This window comes from Seriola aureovittata, chromosome 6, assembly GCF_021018895.1.
Source record: "Seriola aureovittata isolate HTS-2021-v1 ecotype China chromosome 6, ASM2101889v1, whole genome shotgun sequence".
Classification (NCBI taxonomy): domain Eukaryota; kingdom Metazoa; phylum Chordata; class Actinopteri; order Carangiformes; family Carangidae; genus Seriola; species Seriola aureovittata.
In genome coordinates, this window is record NC_079369.1 from 7,669,560 (window position 1) to 7,694,211 (window position 24,652).

At 40.7% G+C, this 24,652-nt stretch overlaps 1 long non-coding RNA gene across 1 annotated transcript; it reads right to left on the bottom strand.

The window, feature by feature from the left end:
- Window positions 1-380: 380 nt before the first annotated feature.
- LOC130170968 (uncharacterized) lies at window positions 381-24,640 on the bottom strand. The gene is made up of 3 exons (XR_008828059.1): window positions 24,583-24,640; window positions 19,550-19,620; window positions 381-1,568 (listed from the first exon to the last, which is right to left on the bottom strand). It is a non-coding gene; the product is annotated as an uncharacterized LOC130170968 (long non-coding RNA).
- Window positions 24,641-24,652: the final 12 nt, after the last annotated feature.

Here is a 24,652-nt window from a genome sequence, read left to right on the forward strand (position 1 = left end):
TCGAAGGTTTTATGTTAACAATGGATGAAATATGTGTTTGAAATATGTGGAATGTGAAGTGGTTGTAGCGGTGAACATAGAACAACTTATGACACTACTCTTCAGTTTCCCTCAGTACTGTGGAGCTTTTCAACATCTTTGTTTTGTTTTTCGGTAGTGTCAAAAAAGTGGCAGACGGCAATGCAACAGCATTCACATTCTCTTCTTGTTTGTTAAACAATGTGAAGGCAGTACTGTAGGATATCTTACAATTAAACCTTGAATACCACAATATCCACAAAGAACATTCGTTCAAATGGGCCATATTCCCAAATTACTTACAATGTGAAAATAATGAGTGTGACAAAAAAAAAAAAAAAAAAAAAAAGGGTGACTAAATGTTCACTGTGATGGATTGTAAAGTAGGAAATCAAAGTTATCGGTTAGAAAATGGCCAACAGTAATGTTAAATATACATGATTTGCAGTCAATGGGCTAAATCGTGCAAAGTTACCATGTTGGTCCTTTAATGGTAGAGTATCAAATTTTTATGATACAGATTTATTACCAGCCAAACATTTCTATGAGTAGAATTCTTTATAAACAATGAAGCAAAGCTTCACTGAGCTGTCCTGAAAACAGTGATAGAGAGTTACACTACTATCGTGTCTTTTAATGGAGCCAACTCTTTTTTTCTACAGTCAGTCAACAGCACTCCTGTATCCCCGTTATAAATCAACATAATGAGGCATAAATCAGCATTAATTAGCATATGGGTTGCAGGCACACAGTAAGATACATAATGGCACATGACATATATTCTCCATTATCGACTCACACACAGTAGCAGCAATCACCACCTCATCTCTCCCTCCGCCTCTCTTCGCCAGCTCATCATTATTGGCAATCAGCGTTGTGTGACTTCTAAAAATCGCAAGCACCAGCGCAGGGAGCCAGACGGACGATGCCTGCCACTGTTTAGTGCTGCAAAAGACTCATCCACAAACACGCCAGTGACTCCAATGATGTAGAGAGCAGGAAAGTGATGACAGAAACAATCTGATAAACAGCAGAGTTTAAGAAGTCAGCATTGCTCACTGCTCTGAAAAGGCTGCATGTAGTATAGTTGGACTCCGATGAATCACAGAAAGAAGAATCAAATGAAAGTAAAGAAGAACGTCCTTCTGCTTTTATAAAAGGTGCATTACACTAACAAACCTCAGGTAACTGCAGTATGTTCCTCTGTTCATGCCTTCCTAACATCTGTCTGTCCTATGTGTACTTTTCTGTCTTTCTTCTTCTATCCTTTGTTGCGTCCCACTGCTCTCTTCACCAATTCCCTCCTTATCTTCTCCCTCTCCCCACAGAGAGCTCGGTCAATCCAGGGGGGCGTTTTAAGTGTCGCCAGTGAACAAGGAAGCAGTTCTGTCGGCAACGCTCGGCTGCTGGACAGCAAACACACAGCCTGTAGAGGCCCAGCAGTGATCAGTCTGCTGAAGTGTCTCCAAACGCCTCTCTCAGTCTGCCACACGGCATAATCAAGCCTCCAAACGCAGCACGTCGTCCCGGCCCCGCTGGCTTGGCTTTATCTGAAAAGACAGCATGTGTAGATAGACCGGCGCAATTTGTACAATCAAGGGCCAGAAAAAGAGTGGATACATTTCAGCATAAAGGCCCAGTGTCCAGCTGTGGAGCCCCTCATTCATTTGGAATTGGGAGGCGGTTGGCTCTATTCATCTATTCACTTCAGACTCTATAATTACCTTGTGCATATAATTTCACTCCTGCCCTCTTTTTCCACTTCTCTTGCATCACACTTTCTCTGACCTCCAGCATTTCCTGCTACTACATTTAGCGTCTTACGCTTCTTACATCTCTACATATACTGCAGGTTAACTAATAGGCCACACTGTCAACTGTAAAATTTGTTGTGTCGCTGGTCCAAACATAATAAAAACTGCAATAAATCTATGTACTATTACTTAAATTACTTTGTAAAAATACAGCATTTTATGTTTTAGGAGAGAGGACTATACTTCACCTTTTACCTTTTCCCTAATAAAGACATTTTGTTATTTGGTCAAAGTCACAGAACTACAGTCATTACCACCATCCTGAGCTGCATTAGTTTCCATAGAAAGAGGCAGGCATAATAATCACAGCTTCCGATGCATATTTTAGCATGGCAAAGCGTGCCTGGGGCCACATGAATCTGCTTCTTTTTCATGTTGATCTTTCTCTTGTCTTCTGTAGTCAAACAAAACAAAAGAGTAGCCAAGCTGCTGTTTTAATGCCTCCAGTATGGTAATGCCTAAAGAACTGGTGATCGTACAGTAATGTATAATGTCAGATTTCATATGCATGTCTATGATGATGAATTAAGAAAAAAAAAAAAAAGGGTGAAAAGTGCTGTTAACATAGCGATTTTTTGTGTCAAACAATAGTTTCAGGGTAAATTTGCAACCTTTTTTTGCTTTCTATCAGCCAGTTATATCTTTTTATTCATGACACTTCTAATATGAGAGACTGTGCTTGCACCAGTATTGCACGTCATTGTTATTCAGCTCTTGTATCTTGCTCCGTAGTGTCATCTTTTTAACTGGAGAAATATTCAATCCTGCAAGTCAATGTGACTCCTATTGGTGCAAAAAATGCCCTGTGTTTCTTTTGTCTTCACTATAAAGCCAAAATTTTGCCAATAATAAATTAATTTGGCTATGGGCATGTTCCAAATGAAATTGTCACTTTGTTATATAAAGCTATTGAGTCGCTGTCGTGCATCCTACAAATGTGCTCGTGCCAACACATGGAGAGAGCCTACTGGTAGTTTCTACTGGGTCTTTATTTAAATAATGGACTGAGCTGAGCAGCAGTCTTGTCCATATGGTCGCCTCCAGCTCTTCCTCCTCTAATGATCTCACTGGAGAATAAATATCAGGACTGAGACGCTTGCAGGGGGAAAGGCTCACAGATAGAGCTGTGTACATTCCACTTTCTTGGGAGGGATTTATGCTACTGCGGAGCTATGCAAGTTCAGTTGGCAGGAAAGAAGATGTAAACCGCTTTACCAAAGCAGGAGAGGGCATTTTTAGAGAAGCTACTCGCTTCTCTACACATTTGTCCTTAACTAAGAGAAAAATCTTGCCAAATATGTTCGTCAATTGAGAATCTTAGTAGGTGGCTGACATGCCTCTCTCTCCCACACACACCCACACAGACATGGACACACAGTTTCCATACAGGTGCCACCCCGCATCTTCAGAAGTGACATTTTCTTAAAGAGATGTTGTGCTCCCTCTTCCCCTCCTCTACGCCATTTGTTAGCCTGTCAGTTCCCCTTACACGTAACCTTTGAAACTTCCCGTGCTCCAGTCTGATGTGTGGTATACGAGAAGATCCAAGTGTGTTGAGAATTACATTTCTGTGACTGACACGCTGGTTGCAAGGGTGTTTTGAAAGAAGCTTGATGTATTTTATGACTCTCTGCCTGGGGTATTAAATGTCATGTTGATAGTGTTATCATATTGTCTCTGGGTGACTGGATGTCATACAAGTACAGAAGTAATGCCTAGAAATTGCTCTATGTTATTGTTAATCTGTTTCAGCTAATAATAATGCAGACTCAAATGTATGCGATTCAAAAAAGCATGAAAGGTTGAGCAGTTTTATTTACTTCTCTCATTCAATTCAGTCAGAGACTTCAGCTCCAGGGAACTGACTGATTTATTGGTTATATTGCTGCCTGAAGAGTAAACACCTCCACACTTTGTCAGAGCAACCACAAGTATTTGGCTCCAACATTAACCTGGAACCACAAACGCATCAAGAGATATGTGCCCGTAGACACTCAGTGACCACTTTATTAGGCACACCTGTACAATCTAATGCATTCCAAAACAACAGCCCTATCATCGCACCCGTCTTTACAAAGCTCATGTTCAGTTTTTGGTGACATTTTCAGGAATTAAGTCATAGATAAAGGTAGTGTTGTACTGGACATGAATTCTAAAACACATGAACACCTCTATGACATTGTCAACAAAAATAAGCGGCTATATGAAAAGCTTTTCATAAAAGACGTAAGGACTGACATCTCCATAGACTGGAATGGCTCAGTCACAGTTATTGTAGAGCTCAGGTCATCTTCACTGTTTACAAAGCCTTTGGGGGAAAGCAGAAAGAGCTATACATAAAAACATATGTGGCTCTGGGCTAAATATTATTTATGAAGAAAAATACATAACGAGTTTAACAGACAGTACTACTCCTAACTCGTCAGCATGGAGAGAATTTGACTGGAAGATATCCAGATCCAAAGCAGACAGCTAAAACACTCAACAGCTCTTTTAGAGGCCCCGGGGCGCCTTGGAGGCAAGCCATACTGTACTCATGTTTACAGTAAAGCGTTTCTGGGACTATGTACTGTAAATGCAACAATAAAAGACATTATGGGATGTGCTGTGCTGCAACTACAGTGGAAACAGTGAGGGGGATATACCTGAAGAGACAGATACATGGTAAAATTTTTGCTTGTAGACAGCAAAAAAGCTGTAACAAGAAAACTGTGTGAAGCTGAGCAACGGTTGGTGGATATTTATTCAGTAGAACCGTTTATCTATCTTTTGTGAGTTAAGAAAAATATTGTCAGAAATTGGGAAGTGCATCATTAACATGAAACAAGATTCTCAACTTAATTGTTAAAATACGGAATGAGTAGAAATTAAGAGTGGGTACATATATACAGTGCTGCTTGAAAGTATGTGAACCTTCCAGACATGGTCACTGTTTTTGTAAAAAACATTAAAAGAACCTTATTTAACAGACATCCAAATCCTAATTTGTAAAGCACACTTTCCAAATACTGGACACACACACAAAAATACATATTTTTCCATTATGTAATTCAACAAATGTGGTTTATTTCACAAACACTGAAAATGTAACGTGCAAAAGTAGGTGAACCCTTCTATTAGTAGCTTGTGGCTCCTCCTTTTGCAACCATTACTTCAACCAAACGTCTTCTGTAACCTCTAACCAGTCTCTCGCATCTGCTTATGGGGATTTTTGCCCACTCCTCCTTGCAGAACTCAGCCAGTTGAGAGAGGTTGGAGGGACATCTGGCATGTACCATCTTCTTCAGGTCTCGCCACAACATTTCAATAGTATTTAGATCTGGACTTTGACTGGGCCAATCCAGAGTACGAATCCTCTTTCTCTGAAGCCATTCCTTTGTAGTTTTGCTGGAATGCTTCAGGTCATTGTCTTGTTGCATAATCCATTTTCGTCCCAGCTTCAACTGTTTGACTGATGGCAGGAGATTCTGGTCAAGAATTTGTCGATATACCTGAGAATTCATGGTTCCTCGAATAATATGGCGTCACCCAGTTCCAGAAGCAGAGAAGCAGCCCCAGACCTTCACATTTCCACCACCATGCTTCACTGTTGGGAGGAGGTTCTTTTTTTCATTTGCAGTGTTGGCTTTTCTCCAAACATGGCGGTTTTGATTGTGACCAAATAACACTACTTTAGACTCATCTGTCCAGAGAATGGACTCCCAGAAGGCCTCTGGTTTGTCCAAGTGCTCTCTGAAACGGGCAGCTTTGTTCTTTTTTGCGAGCAGAGGCTTCCTTCTAGCAACCCTCCCATGAATGCCATGGCTATTCAATTGTCGTCTGATCGTAGACGCATGCACATTTGTCCCAGATGCTACCAGAGAGGTCTGCAACTCTGTAGAGGTGATGTGTGGGTTGGCCTTTACCTGATTTATTATTTTTCTGGTGGCTCTGGGTGATAGTTTTGATGGGCGCCCACTTCTAGGCAGAGTTGCTGTCATGTTGAAGGCGCTCCATTTGTAAATTATTTGTCTTACAGTCGATGGATTGAGCTGGAATCTTTTGGAGATGGTCTTATATCCCTCCCCAGACTGATGGGCTGTCACTACCCTCTTCTTCATGTCCTCGGATATCTCCTTTCCTCTCGGCATTGTTGATGTGTATGGGACCAAGTTGGTTTGGTTGTTTTCCTCTCTCTTTTAATTAGTGCAGGCCAATCCCTTTCCCAAGGATGTCTCATTTCATTGGTCTACTGAAATGATTAATTAAGCACTCACATGTATTTCACCTGAGTCTGTTACCTGCTTGACTTAACCAATGCAGCTGGGGATTCACTTACTTTTGCACATACTAATTCCATGTTTCATGTAGTTTTTGGGCTACTTAAACAAGTTCCACTAAACAAATACAAGCAATAGATGAAACATATATCTGACATTTCATACATAAAAACTGGTGATGATAAAATAAGAAAATCATGGTAAACGACAGAAACATCTGAACTGCTCAAGGAGTTCACATACTTTCAAGCAGCACTGTATATATAAACAGAGTCCAGACTGTAATTATTTGGACAGTTATACATTTTGTGTTCTTCAGGCTCTCTGTTCAGGCACATTCAGTTTGAAATAAGATAATGGATACTTGCATTAAAGTACCAAGTGTTAGTTTTTGTACGAGCTGGTTTACATCAATATACAAAGAATTGTGTGGGAGATGTAACCCACTTAACACAGAGTGAAGCAATTGAACACTGGGCTTCTGATTGTTTCTCTTAGAGCTTTACAACTGGACTTGTTTGAGGTTCTTGAAGACATTTCTCTTATCCAAAAGGCCTCTTGAGCTCTAGCTGGCTACTGCGGAGTTCCAGGCATTTAACTTCTTGTGGGGTCAGTAACATCCTGAGTGCTATTGAGAAGAGTCAGCTTGTTGGTTTGCGAAAATCTACAGTGCAATCTTCTATAACAGCAAATGTTCACAGGAAAACTAGAAAACGCCAAACAACCTGGTAGACTGAGGAGCACAAGTCTTGTGGATGACTAAAAAATTATTTGCATGGTGATGAAAAACCTCTTTATGACTAAGAATATTCTCCAGGATGTAGGTGTACATCTTGCTTTGTCAACTATCAAGAGAAAACTTCATGAGCATAACCTCAGAAGATTTACCACAAGATGCAAACCCCTTGTAAAACAGAAAGGACAGACTGCAGATCACAAAAACATGAAAACAAAAAACAAAAAAACAATAGTTGTAGAAAAAGAATTCTATGTACTGATGAAGCAAAAATCTAACTCTATCAAAATGATGGAAAGAGGAAAGTGTGGAGAACAAAAAAGGAACAATTCATGACCCAAAGCCACCACCTCATCTGTCAAACATGGTGCTCGTTCTGTTGCGGCTTGAGCATGTATGGCTCCAGTGGAACCGACACACTGGCATTTATTTGTGATTTCACTGCTAATGTAGGCAACAGGACGGATGCAGAGATACAGGAGCATTCTGTGTTCTCAGATTAAGACAAACTCATTCGTCGACATTTCGTCATTCACAAGGACAATGATCCTGAATATACAGCCAAAGCATTTAAAGATCTTTTCAGGGTGAACAGGTGGAATATCCTCAACTGGCTGAGTCAATCACCTCAATCCGATTGAGCTGCATTCCGCTTGCTGAAGAGCAGACTAAAGGCAGAGAGACCGCACAACAAGTGAGAGCTGAAGGTGGCTGCAGTGAGCATCACCAGGGAAGATACAAAGCACCTGGCATGGGTCACAAAGTATTAAATATGATCATTTATGTTTGACGTCACGTGTATCTGTCCAACTTTTGAACCCCTTAACGTTATTCACTATGTGTTAAATGTGTTATGTCTTACACACAGTTCTTTTTATATAGATAAACCCACTTTAATGTAGTATTCATTATTCTATTTCAAATTGAATGTGCTGAAATAAAGAGTCCAAATACTTACAGTCTGCACTGTACAGAAGGGTCCAAAAGTCTCAGACCATTTTCCCACTTTCATCTGAATGGTAAACTGTATGTCTGAGTATCCCATGACAACTTTTTTTCATTGGTGACAAAAAATAAATAAGTACGTGTACGTATAAAAACAAATACAGTATACCTGCGTGCAGGTGAACACGCTGTATGAGAATCATTGGATGTTAGTACTAGTACTAGATGGAAGCCGATGAGGTGTTGCAAATGCAACTTCACTGTTGTTTGGATGATTCTGGCTTTTAGTATTCCCGTCTGATCCAAGTTAAGAAATATTCAAATAAATAATTGTAATGAGAACACATTCGGCACACATGATAAATAATAATAATAAATATTGAATGGGAAAGAAAATCAAGGTCAAGAGTCTGGAATGAAAAGAGAAAAGCATGGCAGAGAATGACAAATACAATGTTTTTGGATAAAATATCAGATGGTGATGGGTGTGTTTTGGGCAGCTCCTGACACACCAAGGTAAAGCACTTCATCAAACTGATGAAAAAATCTGGTAAATTCAATATTGGCTTAAAGAAGTCCAGCTTATTGATCTGGCTATTGCATTTATACCCCCGGGGGTATAAAGGATATAACGGCTATACTGTAAAAAAAAATCTGTCATCGCTGACAGATTTCAACACAGCATATACAGAATATATCATATTGCCCAACCCCATTATTTTATCTGTGTATTGTGACAGGGCTGGGAGAATCAAAGGGAAAGATGGACAGAAAGGGATAAAAAAAAAGGGAAATGATGCCTGAGGGGGGCTGAGAGGACAAAAAGGGTAAAAAAAACCCACTTTTGGCTGAGAATAGTAGATAGAGAGAAAAGAAACACTGTGAAAGGAGAGAGAGGATGAGTAAGAGTGTAGGTCACCAGGGACTTGGTTTGGCGAAGTAGCGGGAGAGGGGGAGGTAAAAGGCAAAGAGTTTGTAAGACAGAAGTGGCAGAAGGGAAACCACAATTCAGGTCCTTTGGGACAAGCATTCTTTTTTGAAAAAGCCCCAGTGTGTGTGTGTGTATGTGAGTGTATGTGAGTGTATGTGAGTGTGTGTGTGTCTCCCTGACCTGTTAAACTCCAGACAACCTCAGCTTTCTGTCAAATCAACACAGTTTTAATCTCACATGCAGGGCCCTCTCCTCACACTGCATTTCACCTCATTTTAGCGTGGTGCATTCATCAGGAGAGCGGCCTGGCATGAGGCGTTTGTCAGGGCGAATTTAAATGAGTAAAAGAATATCTTGTGTTTATTTCACAATTTAAGTCCTGATGCTTTTATCTGCCCTGGCTCACACAAGTACTTAAATACAACATTGAAGCCTTAAACAGGTCAAATTCCAGGACTGACTGCCACTTTTATAAAAAATGATCTCAACCCTTGTAAGTATCCTGTTTCACATCTACCATTCATTTAATAAAATCTGTCAATTTACAGGTTACTCGCTCCATTACAAGTAAAGAAGTGGTCGTTCCACTTTTAGCATTACAAGAGAAAAGTCTTAGATCCAGAGTGTCAATAATATTCAGATATTTTTTTAAAGATTGTGTTGTATTTTGACTTGTCATTATGCCCCAGAATGAAGGCATGATGAGAAAAAAGAGAAAGTGCATATCAAGCGAACATGACCGAGCCCCTTAAGGGCGAGAGGTCATTTACTTTAACAAAATATGTTTCTATTAATAGACAAATTGGCTGTTAGGTGGTTTTTTATGCAATCCAGCTTATTAGAGCCGATACAGAAAGCAAATGCAGCTCATTAAAGTAGCTGTGCTCGCTAACATTATCATGCATATACGCACACTGGCAGCAAGTCTATAGACAAGTTGCCAGAAGTCCATTAGTCTTGCACAACCACAGTAACAGTTTTTTTTATTGGCAAAGAAAAACTCGTCTGTAGCTGCAGCCATGAACTAGCATTACTTTGAGCCTTATTTATTATTAAAAGAGTTGGTGAAGCAGCTGATTGGTGCCACTGGAAATCAGCTGCTTGAAATTGCCATTACACAGCAGCAATGCAATGTAGTCCTTGGCAGACTGGTGCTGTTCTACACAGACTGGAATCAGATACTGAAAGTTCAGAGAGGAATCTTCCTGAGGAAGGAACAATGACTTGAAAGCCACTATCACTGTCTCTCACACACACACACACGCGCGCACACACGCACGCACGCACGCACAAAAAAATAAATATATATAAAAGTCTGTTCAAGGCAGTGCTGTAAAAGATACTGTCATTGTTTCTTGAAATATAATCTGATTCTAAAAAATATGTGGAAGCTGAAAAAAATGATTTGAGTAGCTTCCTCTGTTTTACTTGTGGTGGAAAAAGCCGAAGAGAGTGTTGTGTCTGAGCCACAACTGTTGTGTCTGTAGACTCTGTGACACACAGCGGTTTTCATGGCACCTTGCTGTACAGGTTGTTGTTGTTATGTTACAACTCGGTTGGCATGTGTCGTGTATTCCTGGACATAACAGAGAGTAATTAAATGTGTTAGCAACCTACCATATGAAAGACTGTACTTTCCACAGTGGCTCATGTCTGGGCCACATCATTATCTGACTTCCAAAAAAAAAAAAAAAAGAAAGAAAAACACTTAAGATTTAATTGAGTTTAAATTTGTAATTGGCTCCACTGCGGGGGGATATTAAAGTTGTTTCTGTGAACAAAGATTTTCCAATGGGGCGAGAGAGAATATAAGCATATAACATCACCATACACCATCGGTTTGAGTTATAGAAAATATTATAGAAAGTGATTTATTGGCTGAGTTTTGGAGTACAGTAAGAGATCAAAATATAAGGTTGACTGCTTCCATCCATCATTAGTTAACCTTCTGACAAAGATTTGTTCAACTTATCGTGAACGGTGATTCCTTTGAGCTCAAGAACCCCCTCTCTTCTTTTCTTTCTCTGCCCTTGTATCATGTTTCCTCTGCCTGATATATTTATTTTATTTACTCAACTGAACATTGCTGGGCTGCATTTGAAATTGTGAATGAAGTCTCTTTCAAGATGCCCTCTCATACGCCATGTAGTGCTCTGTTTGATGCTGGCAGAGGAAGACAATTAAGGATGGTATAAACTAGGTTCCACTTGTCTTTTCTCTTCTCTCACTCTGTAACTGTCACCCATTATTCTCTATCTAGCGCACACACGCACACGCACAGTATGCAAACAGCCCCAACACTGCAGCATTCAGATCAATTCAAACAACGGCTAAAACAGTGTCTGGCATCATAATGTGGAAGTTCTGAGATGTGTTTATACTGTGTACACACATTTGGCTCCTGTCAAAATATACAGTATATGCATTACTGAATGAGTCTGCAGCAGCCTGACACAGAGTAACAGGGGCCATGTCACAACTAATGTTTGCTTGGATACACAACCACTGATCTCAACAACTTGATATGCATGCATCTGAGCTACAGAAGATACACTGCAGCGCATACACCCACCACATCAAACTGCATATATACATCCATGATCAAACTCCTGGAACCCAAGTGCTTTAATACATCAGATTTCTAACATACATCTACAATAGTGTCATGCCCTTGTGCACATAAAGAATAAAACAAAAGAAAAGCTGGGGGTGGGAGTTTCTGGGAATTCCATGATGGTAAAAAAAAAAAATATTCTCACTGCATTTGGATGGATGATATCTTCCATTCATTTTCTTATTGTATGACCACATTCACCAATACCATAATCATTAATACTGATCATTCAAAATGTCAGATTATTTTACCTCCATCATCATTAATTAACTCAAGAGAAGTTTCCCAGCTGGCAGGTTGGTGAGTTTGTCAACACAACACTTTATTACCCTCAAGATAGATTATGTATACTAATTTAAACTTAATCTCTTTTATGTGATTATAGCATATTTCCAATTACACAGGCTTTGAGTAATATAATTAATTGTGGTGACATACATTTTTGCTTATAGAAACATGAAGTAATGGTGAAAGTTGGTTTATTCTGGATGGTGTGGGACTATGGGGTTTTAATGGCGTGCATCACTAACTATCAGGATTGTCATTTTTGATATTACCACTGTATGGCGCTATAGTGAGAAAGTTTCAAAGTTTCATCCTACAGAAAGTTGCTTTACAGGAGCTATTTGTAGATTCTGCTGTTGCTACATGGCCAATATTAGCATTAACAGCTGTTAACCTACCAGTCTTGCAAAGACCATCAGCCACTGTTGCGTTTACAAGACAACTAAACTTCAAGCTACTTCTTCAGGGCAGATTGGATGATACAATGACTCGGTATTGCAAAGTGACAATATGGGCCAACCAGGCCTGGGCTAACTGGTTAGCATGCTAACCTCAGTAGAAGAAAAGAAATGTTTGAGGCTAATGTGACTGATCACAAATAACCCGAACCCAATTTAAATATTTGCCCACTGTTATATTTTGTCTGTGTTTAATATTGTGGCTACGCTTTTGCACTGTGCATATTCCTCAATAAAAATGTTTTATTCATCAAGCACTATTTTAAAATTCCAAATAAGGAGTTTTGTACATGCTGAATGGTTCGAGACTCAATCACAGTGCATCTAAGAATCTATTATTCTTCCCACCACAACTCACAGCTGTGCCATATGAGTGTGTACTCTATGGAGGGGAGAAACAAATAGAGAAATGAGCAACAAAGAAGGCCTAGAATTGGCTTTCCTGTGCTCTCCTTAACCCCTGCTGCTACAGAAATAGCCCTGCAGCCCGGCGAATCTCCTAACTGGTGGGGGGAATCAATAACAAAAATGTGTACAGTGCTGTGCAAGACTGTTTCTTTGAATGACATCAGGGTTAATCAACTTTATAAATGAACAGGAAAAAAAGATGAAAGAATGAGCTGATTAATGGATTAGTATATTAGCTGAAAATAAATAGCCAACTATTCATCTGTCAAGCAAAAATTGCCACTCTCTCTCTGGTTTCAGCTTCTTAAATGTGAGAATTTTCAACCTATTTCTGTTTATATCATTGCAAGCTGAAGATCTTTTGGTATTTCACTGGTGATTGGACAAAACAAAACATTTGCAGACATCTATCTCACGTCGGCTCTGAGATGGGTATTTCACACAATTTTTCAACATTTTATAGACTAAATGATTCATTTGTAAAATAATCAACAAATTAGTCAATAGTGAAAATAGTAGTTAGTTTAAGCCACATTCTGGACTGCACAAGAAACAATACCACATTACACTGCACCCACTTTGGCAGGGCATGACACACTTGGACTAAACTGAAATGCCCAAGGTTGAGCTGAGCTGAGCTAAATTAAACTGAATACAAATGAGCATATACGGATAAGGCACATGAGCATGAAATACAGTTTAAGCTAGGGGTACCACAGGCTTCGAGTCTGGCTGTGGACCTTGTTGCATGCCATCTACCTCTCTCCTCATTTTTTGCCAGGTCTGTTTTATCACTATTTAATAAAAGCCAAAATGTTCAAAAAGCAGGTGTAGTAATAAAAGCCCATCAATCTGCATGTTGACATTGCTATTGCATCAAACCTCATTCTTCATCCCAATCCTGCCTTCTGTGATGCCACTGATAAGCTTCAAGCTCTTTATTTTCTATTACAGAAAAGGTGTTTTTAGCGACGGCAGAGCTTCAAAATCTCTCCTCAGAAAACCTATGGGTGACGCCAGAGGCTATATCCATCTTTATACACAGTCTATGGTATAAACAGGTGGCATTTTAAATCAACCTACATTCTAGGAAAAGCCAGAGAACAGACTGGAATGGATAGTTCTTAAATGTGATCTGTACTATGTCTCAGTTAAGTGAGCTCCATTCAGGTTACTAGCCCCCATAAGGTTTTAACAGGTTGTACATAAGCTGAGGGAAATGGCGTGTAGATGAGGTGATGTGGAGATAAGGTACATGAGCCAAGAAGTACAAAAGAAAAGTGCCATTATTTTCCTCTAAGCTCCAATTATTTGACAATGTTCATTGAACATCAACATAATAAAATGACTGCAGATAGGTAGTTACTGATTTTATGGCATTTTTTGGGCACAAGTGTGTGAGAGTGAATGAGACAGACAGAGAAAGACAGAAAGCTGGTTTTGAGCTCTTTCCAGCAGAGCTTTTCCAGCTTTTCCTGCACCACAGGAGTTTCACTGTTACCATTATTTCAGTTTAAAACCTCTTTCTGTGTTGCAACAAGTCCATTCATGTCTTGGCAAGCCGGTTTTAATATTAAAACACATTCATAAATGTGCTTCTCTCTGAACTGTAGCATGAAGCTCAGTCACTGGAGAGATCAATCTGCAAATCCAATTTCTCTTTATAAACTTATTCACTAGTAAAGGACAAGGAGTGCTGGAGCTCCACATCCATCTGTAATTCACCTGTCTGTGGACCAAGCATATTCTTCACTACTTCCTCTATGGGAACTACGTCAAGTTATCTTTCTTTTTTTCTTTTATTAGTTTACCCACCATCCCCGTCCACCATCTGGTAAATGGGCCGTGGCTGGCAAATATAGCAGTTTATTTTCATTTTACTGAGTTGGGAACTTATTTCTACAGATAGAGAGAAAATCATATTTCACCAGCAGATCTCAGTCCTGCTTGACATTGATGTATTACTTTGGTCTCAAGCATTCCCATTCACTCCTCAAGTAATTGCATTTAGATTCCAGCACCTGCATACTGGAAGAAAAATCTGAAATGTAAACAAACCAGAAATACAATTATCCCGTTTTGAAAATGCGCTCGAGGGGGCTCATTTAGATAATATTGTCTAAGACAACAACATGTTTGATAGCAGGAGAGTGACAGCGAGCTCATGTCGGCACAGATCATTCATCATGAGCTTTGCTAAAGGAGAATATTCACAAAAATCCAGACTTATACGTGAAAGAACATACTGCAGATGTGCTCCTCTGTCCCAGGGGTCTCCAACCTAATTTCCTCTGAGAGCTATTTTGACAAAATGAAAGTGGCTGAGAGCCACTTATGTCTTATATTACTACTTACATTTACACATATTGTATCACAATACTCAAACTGATCTCCGAACCAAACAAGCTGAATAAGCACATTTTTGTGTAACCATTTATCAAATATCAATACCCAAAACTCACATTTTTCTACCAAAAATATCTTAAAATCTCGTCAGTCAATTTTACATAGACATAATACACATATTTTTAGATTTAGTGTGACTTACACTTTCCAAGAATACAATTGTATCCTATGTCCTTTACAAATAAAAATTCATAAATCTGCTTAGAAAAAAGAAGGACCTTATAACTCCCGAACTTGCCTGGGAATTATCACGTGAAGTTTTCTTCAGTATTTAAGTAAACCAATAATAGTTGTCAGTACATCCAATGGTACGGAGCAAACGGGAACTTATAATAGCTAATTCTGCATACTTCTGAACATCGTAAACATTATACCTGCTTACTATTAATGATTCTCATTTGTGAGCCTGTTAGCATGCTGATGTTTGAGCATGTAGCTCAAGACTTTTTTTAAAATGGAAATAACCTGGGGCACAACCTGACCATTAACCACAACATCCCCGGTTTGAGTCCAGATGGGGACTTCTGTTGCATGTCTTTCCCCATGTTTCTCTCACTTCAGTTCCCATTTCCTGGCATCTCTTAACTGTCAGAACTCTAATAGATAACATAAAAATGCCTCTGGAAAAATAAATGGGTCTAAATGGAATACCTCGATGCTGGAGTCAGACAGATACAATTCTCAGTTATGTAAGGAGGAGGAGCACACAGATATAGTACGAAGGGGATCCCACAACCACCACCACAACAATGTTTTGGCTTTGGCCCAGCACTCTTGACAGCACCTCCTTGAGTGAAACGCACAAAACTGGATTTGACACAAGGTGAAGAGACTCCACTCATAAGCGCACACACATATAATGTTGAAAGTAGACGACAAGTTATTAGCTCCTTTCTCATAGCTCAATTCCACTTATATTCTAGATGACAGTTTTTCTACTCCAGACCCTTTCATTGTCAACACTTATAGATCATTTGTCAACCTCATTCACAAGACTGACCTTAAAAAAAAAAACCTTAAAACACAGGACACCACTTAGAGACAGGAGCAGAATCACATCAAATGAAACAATCAAGAATCATACAAGGTCAGTAAATGTCAGAGAGATGCTGTATAAGGCAGTGTAGTTAGTAAATGTAATTAGCAAATGTGTGTACATAAATAAAATAAGGCAGGGGCTATTCGGTGACAATGCTATTTGCACCCGGGGTAGATAGCCGATGTAGCTATGTACACCTGGGTGTACTGTATATAGTATGACAGAGACAAGCTCCCAGGTGTCTGTAGCCGACAGTGCTACTTGGAACCGGGATGGATAACCAATGTGGCTATTTAAAACTGGGTTTTAGGGCTCTCCTGGACCTCTCAATGAGTCACATGGGAGAAGTTCTTTAACGCTTTCCTGCCTGATGGTGGCAGATATTTGGACCACCACCTGGCCTGAACACTACCAAATGCGTCCATTGATGAAGAATGGGCAATGGATGGCATAAAGTGACTGTTTGAGCTGATTGTCCTGTCAGTTTTACACCACAAAATTCACTATTATTCCCTCAAGAATATTCTTCCCAGTACTATCAGAAAACCCATTTGTATCTGCTTATTCTGTAAATGACGTGTGCATTAGTTTGATCACAGATTAAACAGCAGAATAAACTCTCTGTTCTCCCTTGTAATGAGTGACAGCAGTGAAATTTAACAAACTGACCTGTCTTTGCAAATAAAGATACAAAGCCTTTAATGTGACATCTCATAGCCATATTAGTTTTATGTGTGACTTATTTGTCACTGTTTGGCAACGAGCAACCAACTTTACGAGATACCAAAACTGATATAAAAGCTCTTAGTGGGTGCAAACAACTTAATGTAACTTCAGACAGTTGTACACGCAATTAACTGAATGGAGCAGTCCTTTCCTTCCTGCCATCACCGCACTAATGTGAGCCTCACTGTATCAGTAAACTAGGTTAGTTGTGCTACCTGTGCAATACAGTGTGATTAAATCTCTGACCATATGTTCTACAGGATGACCTGAGATGGATGGATCTCTCAACCACTTCTCCTGATGGATAGCTCATTTGCTTTGTGACTCAGTAGTTAATTAGGCTTGACCAAGGACAGTAGCAGATCTCTGCATACTGCCTGACCTGATCATAAATAATGTCTCAAGAGTTGCTGCTAGTCAGCTTTAATGGAGATATAGGAGTTTGGAGGTTGCTTCAGGAGACTTTCGGATACACCTTTAGTTACAGAACAGTGCAGATGCTCTATTATTTTAAATTTGATCATTTCCTTTTTATTGTAGGGTTAGCTGTGTTTTATCCTGCCCTACCTATCTATTTGGTATCATAAAAATAAGCAATTAGACTGCACAGATACAATTTTTGCAAATGAAAATGAATACATTCTGACTGTTCTCTTCACATGGTCCAGTATTTTTATTATGGCCTTTATGATAGACATCTCTATAACAGTTGCATAGTACGCAGCACTCTTCCTATTTAAAATATGCTTTTATTATGAACATGTTCAAACAGAAGCACTCTCCTCAGCTAGCTTGAACATTAAAGGACCTGACAGAGAAAGAGGGAGAGAGAGAGAGAGAGTGAGAGAGAGAGATGGAGATGGAGGTGGGAGGAGGGGAAAGGAGGGAGCTGTTGAGTGTCTGCTGATGAGCTAACTCAATTTCAGGGAACACAATGGAGCCAAGGGCTGATTTCCAAAAGGCAAATTGTCATTCTGAGCAGTATGGCACCTGTCTGGTGAGTTCCTCTCCTGTGTGGTGGGTGTAGAAGGGGGAGGAGGCCGCGCCCAGAGGAGAGGGCCACATTATGGTGGGCCCCCGCGATGGGAGGGAATTGAAAGTGAAACTGTTTGAACTGCGTTTGAAATGCATTGAAATGAAAATTGGGCTGGCTCTTATAGCTGCCACTGAAATCCATTCAGACAGGCACTCAACTGGTTTTGACCAGACTGAGTGGGTGAACAGGCGGGGATCGAGTGAATCGACCCAGACAATGATGCGGTTGCCTCGGTGACGGGCCAAGGACCCCGATTCCCAGTACTACTGCCGCCAGTCCCTGCACTCTCAAACCCAAGCACCCCCCAACCCCCTTCACACGAGAAAAAAACACACACATACGTACACCCATCCTCCACCTCTATTATTTCTCCATCTTTCAGGCTGTGGGTGCACTGAAGGTCCCCCTCTTTATGCAGGGCTCCAATTACAAAGCTGTCTGCACAGATTAAAGAGGCAGCCCATCTGACAGCAGCTAAACACCTCATACACACACACACACACAAACTGTACTGTGCAAGCAAACAACATCTAAACCCATCAGCCCCGAGACATCTGCACATGTACATCTCCTGACTGCTCTGCTCTGTAGAATAACAACTTGACACTCTCAACGACACAGACCTGCACACACATCTATCAGCTCAGCACACTTGACCCTAACGACTGCATACACACACCTACACACAAAAAACCCCAGCACACAGCAGGTGTTTGCCGCTGCTGTCTGTCACATCCAGGAAGAAACAACAAGCCATTATGAGAATGAGAGCTCCTAATTGAAGGTGCCATCTTTTTTAATTGTTGTAGAAACAATTTGCCAAGGTTAAACTAGATAGCCCTGCCTGTTCAGGTGTCTGTACAATCACAGCTGCCTGAAAGCTTTTCCAGCTCATGTCCCTGACCTCTCTCTGTGGCAAGTACGCTGATGCTGAGAAACAGCCTCAAGAAAGAAGACTCATTTTCTTTTATGTCCCCATCATTCACTCACCTGTCTCTTTCATCATCTACTTTATGTGTGAATAACTGCCTTGTACTTGAAAAAACAGTTCACCTTTTTATTTAAAACCTATCCTGAGTTGATGCATTTTCTTCTTTTTTTTTAAATCTTTTAACATGTCCTGGAAATACTGCTCACCTAAATGTGTGAGCTGATTATATCTTCTATGCCCGGATGGCTTGTGGCCCTCCGATTGAGTGATCTACCTAGCATCTATGGAGCTGTAGTTTATTTACCCCAAATAAAACAAACCATTGGAGGTGCATTAATAGATTTTTTTTACCTCTTGGGGCAGCACAACAAACACCACATGGACATATTATCACCTGATTAAAGTGTTATGATTAGGGATGCCCTGACTGATCGGCCACCAATCATTATTGGCGGAATTTCATTAAAAATACGTGGTCAGTGGATCGGAATTAATTCTTCCAGTCACCGGTCACCTTAAAACCGATCACCTGTGGTTAATACTCTGGTGTCTGTCGCCCTGTTAAAGTGATGGTGTGAGCCTCCATTTCTCTATTTATCACTCACTCTCTCTCCCTCTCTCAGATTCCATTGAGTGACATCTTCTTGAACTGTTGCATCCACAAAGCAGAATCATGGGAATTTGCATTATCACAACGGGTACAAGGACTGTTTGATTCAGTCTATCATGTTGGTAAGCCTGGATTACGGTCACACCAAATCACTATGAGATGCAGCAGGTAAATAAAGTTCTGCACTTCTGCTTCATCTGAAACCAAGTATTTAGGAAATCAAATACCATGGTCCTATACTAGCCTTCAATGATCCAGTCTCTCATGGAAAAAAACAACCGATAAATCGGTGCTGAGTGACCTCTGACAATGTAGTGCATCGCTTCTTCTTACCTTGACAGAACAGCGAGGAGTAGGAGGGTACCGCTCTGATGCTTGGCTGCTCATGTTCACAAGGTGTGTTGCTGTGAAAAAAGTGAGACAAAGAGATTAGAAGAATGAGAGATGGGGTCATCCATGCAGCTGGGCTAGTCCGCTGGAATACAGAGTATGAGGATAAGTTTTCGTCCTTGTGTAGACAGCTGGTAAAAAAATCTCTATGTCTAACTTCATTGCTGTGTAACTGGCGTGTAACTGCAAAATCCACCAACTTTGGAAAACACCAGAATGTCACAGCTTTTCTAATACAACTAATTTCTCTTCTATTGTTCTACACCCAGACTATAGCCTGAACATGAGAATTCAAGTGAAAACCATGTGGTCTCCTGCTAGTCACAACAAATCCCCATGATCTCGCCATGAAATGATATGCTCTACCTTTTCTTAACACTATGAGTGCCTTCTTGTGCTCAAGTCATTACTACAGATCCATTTCCTTGCTCAGATATCAGTGGCCCGGCATGCGGTTGCGGTAGTCAGGCTGCAGGCTGAGAGGGGTGAGCAAAGCATGTCCTGTGGGCCTCCAACCACATCATGAGCAAGCAGCAATCCTGACTGCTGGAGCATGAAGTAGAAGCAGCCACAGTTCATAAATCCTGCCCATTGCAGCGCTGCACAGTTGGGGTTGCAAAGCCTTGGGGGACAAAAGCTTTGCACTTCTTACATGCTGTGTTTAGTAAGGTAATGGACATAGACATGCATTGTAGCCAGCCTAGGTCCCGACGATCTGAACAAGTTCTGAATAATTTTAAACAATTTTTTAAAGCCGTGGTCTTTGTTCATCTCCTTGCTTTGCTTGTGTCCATGAATCAAAAATTGCAATATATTCTCTCTACAATTCTGCTTCCGGCAAAGTGCGTCCAACCTCTTGGACAAAACACTAAGTAATCCTAGAGTTCCATTATGCTCCAGTCATCCATCAATCTCTCAGTAATTTAACGCTGTGAGCGCATTCATGTCCACCTTTACACTGCCTGATACCATAACAGAAGACAGAGAAGAAAGTGACTCACTCACTGTTCACACAAACACAGCCACAGACATCGAATCAAATCCAACGCTCCCACATTGTGAGTGAATAAATTACAAGTGATTGTGCTTTGTAATGAAGGCAGCCGAGCATATTGTGCAAATGCTCAGCTTTTTAATGATTTAATTAGAGCACCTCACTCAAACTGGAGCAGAAAATTTCAATACGGAGATGAACGAGGAGCTCTGCCAGACAACGGCATCGCAGCTCAAGATCCTGTGTTAATTGCTGCAGCAGTCGACAGATGTGCCTCACGTTTCTGCCCATTTCCTGCTTTATTAAAATTAGTTAGACCCCAAAGAATGCCAAATGTTGTCTTCCTAAACTAAATGATTTACGACCACTAAGCGGCATCGTGTTATTCTAATTTCCAACATACTCTACCCAGTTCACAAAGGATGCTTTCTGTCAGTTTTAGGCATTTACTCAAGTCAAGTTAATTCTTATTTATATAGCGGCTAATCACAACAGAAGTTATCTGAAGGCGCTTTTCATATAGAGCCAGTCGAGACCGTACTCTTTATACAGAGACCAAACAATTCCCACTGTGAGCAAGGTGCACAGTGGCAAGGAGAAACTTCTTTTAAGAGGCAGAAACCTCGAGCAGAACCAGGCTCAGGGTGGGTGGCCATCTGCCACAACCTTGTGTTAAATCATTAACCACAGCTGTCACCAGCCATTGATTTTTAACCAAAATGACAAATTGAACAGGTACTTTGGAAGTTCCAGAACTATTTTGTTCACAAGCAGTATGACCAGACCAACTATTTTCACACCCACCCATCGCCCCAGAAAGTTTCAGCTTTCCAGATTGACTTCTCCTTAACCAAACTAAACTACTAAAAAAGTTCACTATGGTCAGAGAGTCAGTGAACTTAGTTTGATGTGTAGACCAAAAATCAGACAGCTCGATGTGCTGTAGTGCTGACTCGGCCCGAATGCCGTGTCCCTTGGCTGACAGCAGCTCAAGCATTAATCACCCGACTCATTAGGGCCCACAGCTCATAAACTCTGGAATAGACCATAGTGACTGTTTTACCCCCTGAAGCATCTGCTTATTTACCTCTCAATACAGTCAACCCACCAATACACACATTTCAGATGACATGGGACTACGACTGTTTATCTCTAACACCGTTATTCATCAGTCCCCATGCTGGCAAAATATCACTGCTGGGCCAGTTAGTAACTCACTGAATGAACTCTAAATTTCAATAGTTTGCCTTTACTATTGAATCACCCAAAACAGACAGACATTGTTCCTCTTTGGGGATCTGTGAACAATAAAAGAAAATCTTAATTTTCAAAAATGTTGGTTAAAATGGAAATGCATTGAAAATGGAAACAATGGAAATAAAGGGAAGAAATTGATTTTTAACATTGATGCTCTACTCTCAAGAAGAACAAACTATCATAATGAATAAAAAACATCTGACACGACTGACCCTGATTCTGCTGTGAGAGCTTGACAGGATCCCTTGAGGTAAACTGCACACAGTGTAAATGCTTTTTATTTCCACTAAGTAAAAGAGAAAAGAAGACTTTGTCGCTGCTGACCCAAGGAAGAACACGCACGAGAAGACAGCTCACACAGTAATATGCTCCAAGGTCCCAACTTGAATAGGCAGGCTTTTCTAATGCTTCTCACTGCCCCATCATCCAGGACCAGTGGGTGTACTTTTCACTGAAACAATATTTAATGGTCACATTATGACTGTGAAAAGATTTTATGCTCACACGCTCAGCCACATGTTCTCCTAAGGCTGCATTAAAGGGAAAACTATGAGAATAATCTATCACTAATGGGAAAGCTGTGAATGAACTTCAACAACTGAATAATATCAGGTTTCTATCATGTGGTAAAAGAAGGCAGGTAAAAACCTTCATCAAAAACACAATTTTCTTTTCTTTTTTTTTTTTTCTTTTTTTTTAAATCTGTATCCAAGTCGACAGAAACCTCTACAAATAGAAAAGCCAGTCTGTATTGTTGAGTATTGAGTACTGACTACAGAAGAGGCAGCCATTTACATACTGGGAACTGACAGCCTGCAGGTTATGTGTGCAACCTAAGTTACCATGGTGATACGCACAGCGTGAAAAGTGAGTCACTGCACTGAGACCCAAAAGCCAGCCGGGGTTAAGCCCAAAGTTAGTTTGCTAACCACTAATCCTGCCTCATGGGACATAACACAGAAACAGAGGTGACAGAAACTCTGAGAGCAACGGCAGCTGCTGTGGTGAAAGAGTGACAAAGATGGCTGAGGGAACATGAGGATTTAAGCTGTATCAGTGACAGCGGTGAAGATAATCCTCTAACAAGCTCACTGAGCAAGAAAGACCAGAAAGGTTTCATTGTGGGAAAAGTTGGCCATAACATGTAAGAACGAAAGTAAACAAAATCTGCTTTTCCACAAGACAACACAACCAATCAGAGATAAGTAGTCAAAACAGTAGTGGTAAGAATAAAGGTCCCCCTTTTTAGGCCACCTTGACACAGTCATAAACCCAAGTGAAAGGTTGTCAAAATTTGGGGAATCATGCTTATAAGAAATAGATGAGTTACATGAAAAGATCAACACCACCCTTGTGTTGGCCAAGTGACTACATCAATCTGGAGCCAGCTGCAGGTTAGCTTATTTTAGCATAAAGATTGGAAACAGGGGGAAATAGCTTGCACACAAAAAAGAGCCCCTGTGGGTTCTTAGCATGAATGCACATGTGGGCCTTACTTGTAACCCTCCTTGGCTTTATTAGCAGCCCACACGGGCAACGTTTTATGTGCCCAAGTGCCAGCTCATCATTCACCCATGTGAGGCCCACATGGGCATGTCGGCCAGGTGGGAGATCTAATATGGCTACAGGCCAGAAAATTAGTTTTGACAGGCAAATATATGAGCACCTGGCAAATTAAGTGTTGAGCCAGCGCTTCTGATTAACATCTCTACAAAACCTCCACAGATATATGTCCCAGCCATTCACAGATATGAGAGTATAAAAATATTACAGCAGTTTTAAATCACACTTTATACTCAATTTGAAATACTTGAAAAGGGAGTGTAAAACCTGCAGTATGAACCGATGCTGTAAAAGGCTCACAAAGTCAAAGTGTGTGTGAGGACGCTGCTGGTTGTGTGTGTGTGTGTGTGTGTGTGTGTGTGTGTGTGTGTGTGAGAGAGAAAGAGAGAGAGAGAGAGAGAGAGAGAGAGAGCGAGAGAGAGAGCGAGAGAGAGTCACTCTCCCCAGCCCCCTGCCCAATTTTCACAGAGGCTGGGTTTCATCAGGTTTTGTATTTCAGACCTATTGATTATCTGCAGTGAGGGGGCACTGTGACAAAACCTCAGCAGGAGTTCTCCATCTGTAATGAGCCATGTGCCAAAAACAGGCTCTCTCCTTCACACACACACACACACACACACACACACACACACACACACACACACACTTGCTCTGCTGTGTTATTGCTTCCCTGGTTATGAAAGAGAGGTATAGAAATATGCTCTCTAATAAAAGCAGTAAGGCTCATGCTGGTGAATGCTTCTTTTATAGGATGATCCAATCTGCTGTGAATCAATAAAAACATTCACAGTACAGCGCATTTATACCCTTAACACACATATAACATCTTGGGCTGTATTTCGTCTTATTCTGTATGTTTCATGTGAATGTTACAATTGGTTAGCTGATCGATTCGCTTTCAGTGAGGCCCAGTAGCCCCTGTGGTCCTCTCTTCCTAATCGATTCTTATCTCCCTGACCTTTGAGTCTCCTGTACACATGAGTGCGGCCTAAAGGTGCAAACACGGAGATGGAGAGCGGCACGTACAGCTCTGCAGAATGCAGCACACTTACCAGCCAGACTACTCGGCACACAGATTACACACAAGTAGGTTTGAAGTTTTAAGATCTCAATTATTAATTTCGAATCCTCGGGACCTTAGATAAAGATGAAAAGCCGTTACCTCCATTTTCACGGTACATGGCTTCCATCTTGTGGCGGGAAGAAGAACAGCCGCCCATGGACGTCACTGT